A 12073-nucleotide genomic window follows, 5' to 3' on the forward strand; every position below is an offset into this window, starting at 1 on the left:
ATGCAGTATAGATTGTGGATATGATTTATTTTAATGGGACAGGTCCAACTGTCAAAGGATCTATTTTTGGTTTCCCGCTTGATGTCTGGTATCCATATTGAAACTCGTTAAATTTGAACTCGCATTTGAAAGTCTCACGTTGAAATTAAAATGCTCTCTAACAAATGTGATTTCGGATCTAAGGGGACGACCTCAGATAAAGAATGAATCTAGAAACACTTATCACTCTGATCACAATTCTAATCGACAACTGTCAAAGTATTGTTCGCTCTTATCTGATCCCATCTCATTCCTAGATGGATTTTCCCAAGACAATAGTCGCGTCATAACCCCTACCGAGTTCAGATGCCAACACCCCTTGAGCTGTGTCACTAAATTACATATAGCCAACACCTCTTCACTTATTAGTACTTGTCTTAATGTTCAGGTATTAGTTGGACTTATGATGAGTTACGTATTACCTAAAATTATAGTATTTCTTAATAACGCGTAACACAAAAGCTAGACATGAGTATAGAAATTAAACTCAATGTATTCTCCGTGTTATGGTTGATCAACGACAACGAATAATCTAGCTAGAGTAATTTCATAAGTGGGATAAACATTCGGTTCCGTGCAGTTGATTAGTAGCTAAGAAATGGAGGTGGAAAAAAATAATGGCTAGGTAAATTTGTCAAAGTTTTACAACTGGAAATTAGTGTGTTACAGAAAGGACTTTTGAGATAACACAATCCCGTGAGCTTGAATCTCAGTACGTACGACGTAATGCAAAGAGGATAGAGTAAAAACAAAGAAAACGGGGAAGACTAGTTGTCATGGATGTTATCTTTTTTCTGGTTTATGATTCAAAGCCTCTTTAATGTTTTCCCATGTGTACATTGTTTGTCGTGGATTTCTTTAGGGTGGTTGGGTAAATCATGGGATGATTCATGTAATTTTCTTAGAGATTAAAAAACGTGGTCCAACTCCCATCTCATGTGGAATCATTGACGTACACTTCAATCTTTCAAATTAATTAAGTGATGGTTAAATAAACATGGTAGGAGTCTATTATCTATACACGCCAAGCAGAGGAAAAGTATGAGCGGGTGAATTTATTAACCAAAAAGAAAAGGTTGGTCCAGTTCCAATTTCATGGGGAATCATTGATACTTAAAACTCAATCTCCCAAATACTTTATGGTGTTAGTAGCTTATGTTTAATGTATTATTGGGATGTGCATCTTAATAATTGTTTATGTATACTAATTAACGATCGATAAGACACTTCTCTACATATATCTATATTTATAATCTATAATATATTAATAGTGTGACGCCCTGTTGGACAATAAAATTTTTTAGGCCGAAAATAAATAATCGAGACAAAGAAAAATATTGTAACAATCAATTTATTGATTTCAATATGCGAGTGTTACAATCTCTATAAATCCTCTGATTCGCCTTTTCAAATATAAATTCAAAGGCTTAAAGCTTGATCTTCCTTTGATTCGCCTTTTCAAATATAAATTCAAGGGCTTAAAACTTGATCTTAAATTTGAACTTGATTTGTTGATTTGCCTTTTCAAATATAAATTCAAAGGTTTAAAGCTTGATCTTAAATTTGAACTTGATTTGTTGATTTGAGGGGTTTGATCTTGACTTATGCTTCTTGTTCTTGAATATTGCGGTCTTGATCTTAATTTTGATGAATTTGATTTGAATGCTTGAGTTTTTTTAGATAAATTGTGGCGTTTGATCCACGAGTTTTCTCTTGCTTCTTGTTAGAGTTCTGGTGTCCTTTTCTGAATTATGAGAGCCCTAAATAGTTGTAGGAAAGGAAGAGTCATGATGAATATGAACTTGCTTTGACCAATCAGATTTAAGTGATGTGGCGTCTTTTATAGGCTTTGATTTCATGGATCTGTTGCATCATTTTGACATGTGGCATGATCCTATTGGCTCATTTCCTTAACTTGGCATGCCATGTCATTTGACATATGGCGCTTATCCGGGCCTCTAGAATATGACTATATCATGGACTTAGTAAAGTGGGCTTATTATTTGTAGCCAAAATCAATGGGCTAACCCAATAAAAATTATACTTTAATTAAACTCATATATGTTTAGACTTAAATAATTAATCCAATTATATTAATCCACAATATTTATTTGGGACTAATATATTTTGAATTTAATATAATTCGAATTTTATACGGATTTAAATTTAATAAAATTGCATCGTCCACAGCCCCTTAGAAAAGTGGTTTGAACTTTTTGTCCTTCGTTAAAAGACTTTTTTTAAACAAAATTGTTTTTTACTATTTTTTTTAATTTATTATTTAATTATTTTTATTATATTAACCAAACTTCTAAAATACATAGAACTCCTAAAATATATGAAAGGAAAATCGATTAATATTTTTCTTTGTGCTGATCAATTAGAAAATTAATCCATAAATAGGATAGAAAAATACTCCTAAAATAGAACTCTCTATTAAGGATATACTTTTATAAATATTGAGATGGAGAAAAACTGGTTTACTTATTGAAAAAATATGATTGATACTTATCTAACTTGATTCGGTTGCATGTCATTAATGGATGCTTAATTTTCTAACACTCAAATTCTTCACTAGTTTTGTCAACATAATAGAATTCAACTCTCTCTCTCCCTATATATATATATATATATATATATATATATATATATATATATATCTTCTTTGTTTTCATTCAAGTCATTCTTTAGTGTCAAAATTTTCGCTCAGACAAGAATTATTTTCATCAAAACTGAAGCTTTGTTATCACTATTGTATTATTTTCTTGTAGTTTGCAGGTCGTAGATGGATTTACAAGTGGTCGATGAATATCGGTCAACTTTGAGAAATATATTTAGGTAAAAATTAGGTTTAATTGTATTATTTTTATATCTCTGTTTTGAGAATTTTTTTTGTGTAAAGGTAAAGTTTAGTTGTATTATTTGGATATCTCTATTGTCATGTTATTTTGTTATAGTTTAGAGGTGGTAGATGAGTGTCAGACGGCTTTGAGAATTTTTTTGTATAAAGGTTAGATTTAATTATATTGTTTTGATGTCTCTATCATTGTATTGTTTGGTCACAGTTTATAGATGAATGTCGGTCGGCTTTGAAAAATTATTTTGGTAAAAGTTAGGTTTAATTAAATAAATTCTCCAAAAGATGTTGAATTTAATTATTGTATTCATTTTCATTATTTAAAAAATATTCTATTTAGTGTAATGTTTAAACTCAATAAAGTGAGATACACCTGCGAGGCGCGTATACCTAAACTAGTAATAGCACAAGGCAAGGACACACCCAATATATTTTACCTTGCTTGACTTGTTGATAATACAAAGTCGTCTTCAATATTTCTTTGTATAGATCATTCTTTTCTTATATAGTATAATATTATCTGGCAAAAAAAAAAGAGTGAATAACAAGAGAAATTCACCCAATAATCAATTTCTCATAAATCTCTTTATCTCTTGAATCTAAAGGACATGTTGTTCAAGAGGATGATGAAATGGAGAAGAAACCAAAAAGGATATGTTTTTACTATATTGGGTGATATGTAGTATTAATTCAAAGCATACATTTATCTTAAGATATTTATTAATAGGTTGAACTTATTAATTTAAAAATTAGTAACTCAAAACAAAAATAATTAAAATTTCAAACTTACAAACTTCAAATTCTAACCCTATCTCTATCCAGAGATATATATTAATTCAGCTATTTATTTTTATTACATAATAAAAAATGGAAAAAAAATCTTCAATTGAATAATAGTAGTAACAAGTTAATGACATCACTAAACTATAGGGGTGCTTATTAGATGAATCAGGTGGATAATTATACTTAATGATTTGGTTTATTGATTATCAGCTTTTAAATGTATTAATTCACTAGTCAATCGATAAGATAATGATTGGTTCGATATCGGATTAATAATTAACGGATGGTTATTGAACGGTGTATCGGATAAATCTAAGAAAATGAAATATGAAGGGATTACTTGTATTTCCTTCATTTTTTTCATGATCTAAGTTGTTTGTATATACTATATATGACTAATTTATTTATCAATTTTTTCTAGGATTGTTGAGGTTTGTTCATACAATTTTTTTAATAGGTTATAGCATAAATCAAATGAGATTTTTTTTTAGCCTAATTAAAACGTATGTAGAAATATGTTTTAATTACTGGTCGATAGAAAAAATAACAATTTGATATAATTTTATACCTTTTAATTTTGTATCAAATTTTGTGAAGGACAAATTGAAATTCTTTCATTTTTATTGTATTCTTCATATTATCAAGAATAACTTATCTTTGAGTTAAGAATGAATTTCATATTCTTTATGTTATAGGGAAACCGACTGCGCTTTATGATTAGAAGTCACAAGAAGTAGCTTGTTATTTCTTACGCTAAAAAATGAATAGAAAAATGAATGAGGTCTTATTTTTTAGATTTACAAGAGATACTTTATATATGTAATGATAAAACTATAAGTATGATAATTCTGGGTTAACGATTTATCCAATAAGAAAATCGAGTAATCCGTCCTCACACCAATAAGCTATTAACTATAAGCTTTTAATCCGTTCACCAATTATTAATTCAATTGCCCATTATCAATAAGTTAATTTTGCGTTTAGATTCTCGATTACGATTCGATTTTGAACAATCCCACTAAACTTTTAGTACCAAACACAGCAGTAAATTTTATTTGGATTGGAATATTTTACCTGCTTTTGAGATTTACAAGAAGGCACCAAGGGTGTGGGTTAATAATTTAATGAAATTGGGTTGAGCAATATTAGATCTCAAATTTAATTTTAAATGAAAATAAACATTTCCATCTATTCTAATCTTGATGAACAAATTTACCTTATATCTGTTATTGATTTTAAATAACGAATACTTTATAAAATTAATTAAGATATGCATAAATTGATTCAAATATTACAGTTACATAAAAAAAAAAAAAAAATTAAAAATCTGTAGTACAAGAGGTTGGAGGTTAAAACAAAAAGGGCGGCCGAAGCGCCAAGTTGTGAGTGAGTGAGTGAGTGGTCGTGTTTTTAAGTGCGTCAAGTGGGAGCCATCCAAATAGGCAGGCGGTCGAGTGGTAGTATTAAGGACAACAAACACCCCCGTGACACCATTGGGTAGTTGGCTCACACTTGGCCCCATTCCACCTTTTTATTACTCCCTCCATTAAAAAATAATAATTATAAATTAAAGTTATATCAAATATATTTTAATCTAATGATCTTAAACATGTCACGTAAGAAATTAATTAAAAAAAGGAACAATAGTATCGTATAAATTCTTTCTATTACAAGGAGTAAATTTTATTGATTTTACTTTTATAAAAAAAATGACAAAATGTAATTTTGTAACCTTAGTGTTATTATAAATAAAGATCAGTAATAGTGTGAGCTTAACGAGACTAATGCAAGCAAAATCAATTGAATGAAGTCACAAGTATATTCTTTCAATTATTTGAATTGGCAACTCACTAGCCTGACCAGTGCATAATTGTACATTACATTGTAGATGACTCACTTAAAGCAAAAGGCTTCTCATCCTAAATCTCTAAATTTTCAATATTTAAACTCGATATTTATATTAAAAGTAGGAATATACAGAAAAGGGATGGAACCGCAGAGTGGTGTAGTTCCCAGGAAGAGCTCTAAAGGGGTCAGAGTGCCAATTCATGTATATATTCATCCAAACACGTGACCTAATATTGTAGAAATGGATAATGAATAATGCCTCTACAAATATCAACCCTCATTGCACACGTCTCAACCCCTGAGAATATGGGTGTACGTACCTATGTAGTATTTAGTTTGATATTTTTAAAGATAGATTTCTATAACTAGCAATTGAAAGTAGATACTAATAAATATTTCATTATCAAAGTTTGATTTAATTTGATAATTATGTGGTTACATTTGAAGGAAAGACTATTTTTAACAACATATTCATATCATTCATTAATGTTACTCATATATATATATGATAAATTAACTAATTTACACCGATAAAATTAAAAGTAAATAATAGTCAAAGTTCTCAAACAATTGCTCTTTGTGATGATATTAGTCATGATATGCTTGAAGAATACTTAGGTTTATGATAATAATACAACTTAGTATAGTAAATAATATAACTACTTTGGTCTAATACAATAAAGTCAAACTTCGATTTGATTTGATATTTTGAATTTAAAATATATATTTATATAAATTTCTAAAATAACACTAAATTACTATTTAATAATAATTGATTTCACAATCTAATATTCCAAAATGCAACTCTCAAACAAAAAGATGTTCTTTAGATAGAAAAGAAAAGGCTTTTGAGGAAAAACGGAAAGGACTATTTTAACATTAAGAAACAAAATGTCATTGTATGACAGCTGCCTTACTGGACTTTCTCATACGCAACAAGTCTCTCTCATTTTTTCTTTTAAATAATATATTGCGTGTCTCATACAATAATTTTAATAAAATTTCTTTTTATCTTTATAAACATAATACGTATTAAAGAATTCGGGATTTGTGAATTCAAAAGTGTAAAACTTGAATTTACTTTTTTGTAAGATAAAAAAAAAAAAATCTACACTATTAATCATTCAGTTAATTGTATGAGACGCATAAAAACAATCTCTTCATTTCTCTTTCCATGTGTTTGTTTTCGTACTAACTACAATACTCCAAACTTTTAATTACTTTACTTTGGTGAGATCCAACTAAAGTTCATCTTTCTCACGTCTCCATTTTTATTTTTTTATTTTTTAATCTTTGATTTGATGTTTGGTATTTATATTAATGTAGTACGACTAGCTAATGGATTTGTGAATTGCAAGATCAATTTTCGAGGCAACGCTTGCAGCTAATTTTTTTTCATTTCTAAGGCTTCAACTCAAGATCATGGAGAAATTTTAATAATTACACCGCAACGCATAGTGATCTTATGACGTCTCTATTTCACTTGCCATCTTTAACAAAAAGTTTTGACTGCTCAACCAAATTCTCCTACTTTTGTCTAATTGCATGCAGTATCACAATTTGCAACCATATCAAGTTAAAAGTTATTCCTCATGATATGATTCTCATATCACTTAAAAGTCCAATTTTCTAAGTGCATATTGATTGCCGTATACCACCAGATAAAAAGTGGGATCCAGCATATATGGTTTATTTTTCACCTTTTTATTATATAGTACTATAATTTGCAATTTACTTATCTGTCTCATCGTTGATTCATTTAATAATTGGACTTATCTGTTTGTCGTATTAATATATTATCTTCTCTTCTTTTTCACTGATCAGATCAGATCAAAAATATTTGCCCTAAAATATCGGAGTATGATTTGATTTATTTTATCATCCTCATATCGCAATGTCAAATAATGAATTTGTGAAGATCGAACATTGAGGTAATGAAGATAATATACCTTTTTGATTTCACTTATGAGCTGAAATGATTTAATTCTTACTATTCGTATGTGATTATGTGATATTGTCTTTTGATTCTACGTTTTAAAAGTGCTACGAAGCGATAATTAATAATATAAAAGACTGTAAGTACAGGGGAAAGATGCAATAATTGTTAATACATTTGTGATTAGGATGATACGAACATATATATTGAGTTAATCCATTCCCGAAATATTGGTCATTCAATTTGGTGATTTTCTAGCAAAGTCATTCTTGTTTTACTTAATTAGTTTAACACAAGGTCATACCTACTAAATTATGATACAAAGTCCACCGGAGATTCATTTTATTTTAAATCGCTGTAAGCCAATAATAATGAATAATACAAGAAATTAACACTAAATACCAGCAAAATGTACAACAATTGTAAGTAATACATTTGTTGTTATCAAGGATAACAAAAATTTTAAATGAAGCATTAGGGATAACATAAATATTAAACGTAATATTATTGATTAGTTTCTTAATTATACGATAAGAATGATATTTAATGAAGGTAGGCAAATACAAACACACATTACTGGCGTTATCTAGTCGTGTCACATTCTTTTGGCTGGATTCAATTAGGTTCTTTCTTAGGAATATAATTGCTGAAAATGATTTGTTCTATATGCCATTTAAAAATTTGTGAAAGTCATTATCAGATTAATGACAATGAGAATTTGCTTAGGAAATAAGTCACTTCAAAGTCACCGATTAAATCCTTAACTAATCATCCCACCGACGACATCCAATATTATTTGGAGGTTTTATATGAAGTGTAAATATTATTGGTAACTGGAAACAAATCTGGCAGATTTTTTTATTTTTTTTTCTATTGGCTTTGAATTAAAAAATTAAAAGAAGATCAGATTTGGAGAATAGTTAATCATCTTTCATCTAGCAATTTGATTATTTTATGGTGGCTCTGAGGTGTTGCGGGTGATATACATAATTTGAATCATGATGTGAAGGACTTCAATTTTCAGGTAAGAAAATTCTTCATCGAAATCTATACGATATTGAGTTCACAAAATATTTACAAACTGAAAGTGTTTTGAACTTTTCTTTTATTGTGAAGCAAAAACAAAAAATGTCATGATTTGGTCCAGGAAGAATTAAATTGGAATTTCAAAATAAATAAATCAAATGGTTTTGGATTGAAAGAAGCCAAAATGTTGATCACCGACATTTTGGAACCACGTTAATATGTTCGATTTTGAGTTGTTCGTCTACATAGTACCCCGTTTTGATCTTAAGGTATAATGCTTCAGATTTTCCTCAAACTACAAAAGACAAATACACGTGAACTTTTTTTATTTTTAAAAAATAGTGAATAATTTAGGATTCAAGAGCAATCAACATATGAGGATAAAAAAGGAAAAAAAAAAGTTATGAAATATCTTTTTTTTTTTATGGATTATTCTTTGTCACACAGGAGATCGACAAGAAAGCTACGAATGTTTGGACTAAGCATAGACAACGTTTATGAGACGGGTTGCTCGGATGATAAGTATCCTCCACTTCAATTCTGAAGTTTTGAATTCGAATCACCAAGGGAGGTCCTAAGGAGTATGAATAAAAGCATAGGACGGTGCATTATAAGTAGAAAGAAAAACAAAATAACAACCTATAGAATTTTATTTTCAATTACATATTCAGTGAGAATTATAAAAGCAAGCTATACTTTTGTAGATAAATGGGTCCTCAAGGAAAATGTCACCTCGGTTGGTTTCCTATAGACAAATTTTGACAGTGCATATGGAAAACTATAGTATGACATTTATGTTCTTCACAGAGATAGACAAAATATCAAAATATCACCATTATATCATTATGGTAGTAATACAAATAATTGATGGTAATAATTTCCACACTTCGATTGTAGATTTAATTCCTATATTACTCGACATCTATATATATATATATATATATATATATATATATATATATACTACAAATAAGTGAAGTATACACTCATATACAGACTGAATAAAATTATCTAAAATCATTACAATGTCAGTAGGCCTATGCTGATTGGACATAATCATTTTCGGGGAATGTAACTTGAAGCATCAAAAAAATAATAGGAATAGTAGCTAGATCTTTAATGATTCTAGTATTGAATCTTAATTTACAAGCTGTTCAATTTCAATCTCCTTATAATTCTACTTCACTAACGTGTTACTCACATTTAATCTCGAGTAAATAGAGCGAGTAACAAATATAGAATTTGTTTTTCAATTGATAGTGGTGCATATTGTGGTTGTTTCGATACTTCTATCAGCCTTGCACCTCTATTGAGTAATGCCTGAATCGCAGCATCAAGGTCCGGGCCAAATTGAGCAAGGACGACCACTTCGCGATATTGTATCCATTCCAGTTTTGAACTACCGCAAACTTGATTCATAGTTTTCAACTGAGCGGCAGATCCAACGCAACTGACAGATAAGCCAACATTAATAGCAGGTCTAATTCCGCGATAAAAGAGCTCTGTTTTCAAACAGATTTGTCTAATTCCGCGATAAAAGAGCTCTGTTTCCAAACAGATTTGACCATTAGTAATGGAGATCACATTGGTGGAAATATAGGCCAATACGTCTCCAGCTTGTGTTTCAATGACGGGTAAGGCGGTCAAGCTACCTGCGCCTATCTTGTCCGATCGTTTAGCCGCTCTTTCTAAGAGACGGGAATGTAAATAGAAAACATCCCTTGAGAAAGCCTCACGATCTGATGGTCGGCGTAACAGTAATGATATTTATCGATATGCTACCGCCTGTTTACTAAGATCATCATTGATTATTAATGCGTGTATTCTATTATCGCAAAAATATTTCCCATGGCACACCCAAAATATGGGGCCAAAAATTGTAGAGGAGCAGGATCTGACGTTATGGAGCATCCACTTTGAGTAGTTTCGGAGGAGAATTATGAACCTGATGAACAATCCAACTTTTGGAAAGAATCTAGTAGTATATGATTTATTCTTCTAAAATTGAAATGATAGGTCATAATATTTCGGATCTTTAATCTAAAAAAATAATGCAGGATAAACATCATATGAAGTTGTCACATGGGAGGTAGTCCCAATAAAAAAGCTACTACTACTAGGGAAAATCTTATATTTAAGGAAAAAGTTGTGAATTTATCCACTAGAGATTTTAAGGCATGGCATGGTTTGAGAAGTGGACTTAGTTCGCCAATATTGGAAGTTTGACTAAAGTTGAATTCATACATTATAAAATTTATGTTCTTTAATAATTTTTTTTTTTATTATTTGTCGAGACTCCAATTCGAAACCGACATGGCTCTTTGTAGGGTCTAGACAATTAAGGTAGCTTGATGGGCACTATAAATCCTCAAACGAATTGGCCTCTTCAAATGAAGCAGTCATAAATCTCAAATGGCTTCCATGTTTTCACTGAAAATTCTGTCCAAAATTGGCCCCATAGACCATACTTCTGTTGCTGATTCTTTTCCTTTTCTTTTTGTGCTTGGATAATCACTAGTACTAGTATATCTCCCAAATACATCAGGTAAACATGTAATTTTTTATCCTCCCCAAGTTTAATATATATATATATATATATATGTATATATATATATATTTTATTTCTTTTGACATTAAATATTTTTATTTTTATCCAATATTTATCTTAGCTTTTATTTTATTTTGATAAATTTTAGTTGAAAATAAATAAAAAATAATACTAATAAATAAAGTTACATTTTTTATATATTTTTATTTTTATTTTATTATTATTTTATATAATACGAAAATTTAAAAAAAATATATATGTTTCTTTCAATTTTAATAAATAGACTAGTAATTTTATTATTCTTAATTATATTTATTTTAGACTATTTATAAACTTTTATTATATTTTTAAATATAAAAATTAAATAATTATTATTCTTTTATTATTATTATTATTTATTTATTTAAAAAAAAAAAAGAGAAATTGAACAATTATCCTAATCTAACTACCCTACTCTATCTGTATCCAACTTCTCTCAACCTCTCTCCCCATCAGCATATAAATTCCCAACCCCCAGACAAAACAAGGATGAACGGATCAACACTATCAGAAACTGAGAAAAGAAAAACACAGAGATAAAAAAAAATTAAAACAGAGAGTGAAGCACTAAAAAAACATCAGACAAAAAAGAGAAGAAAGAGTTCTGAATTGAGTTTCAAGTTTCCGTTTGAGTTTTCGGTGATAACGTTCTTACTTTGATATTCATTTAATTCATCACATGGGTTCTTATCCCATTTGTATTATTATTTCATAAGTTTTATTGTTACGAATCAAAATATGAAATCAAATTAATTCAATGACTTCATGTATTCTTCAATATGCAAAAGTTGATTATTGATGTGAATACGTTATCGTAAATTATATTATATGCTTTATTGTCCAAATATTGTGTTGCATAAAATGATGAATGAAAAGATGAATTAGAATTCAAATTCTATAAAGTGAATATGTAAAAGAATGTACAAGGGTTCTGGACGTATTGGTACTGATATATGCACAATATCGCGCGCACAGTAACAATACACTCTCACTGCAT

General features: G+C 29.2%; 1 pseudogene; it reads right to left on the reverse strand.

Annotated features, from left to right (window-relative positions):
• Nucleotides 1-9692: 9692 nt before the first annotated feature.
• Nucleotides 9693-11743, reverse strand: LOC124886695 (annotated as a pseudogene).
• Between the last annotated feature and the right edge of the window lie 330 nt (nucleotides 11744-12073).

Source organism: Capsicum annuum, chromosome 8, assembly GCF_002878395.1.
Source record: "Capsicum annuum cultivar UCD-10X-F1 chromosome 8, UCD10Xv1.1, whole genome shotgun sequence".
NCBI classification, from domain to species: domain Eukaryota; kingdom Viridiplantae; phylum Streptophyta; class Magnoliopsida; order Solanales; family Solanaceae; genus Capsicum; species Capsicum annuum.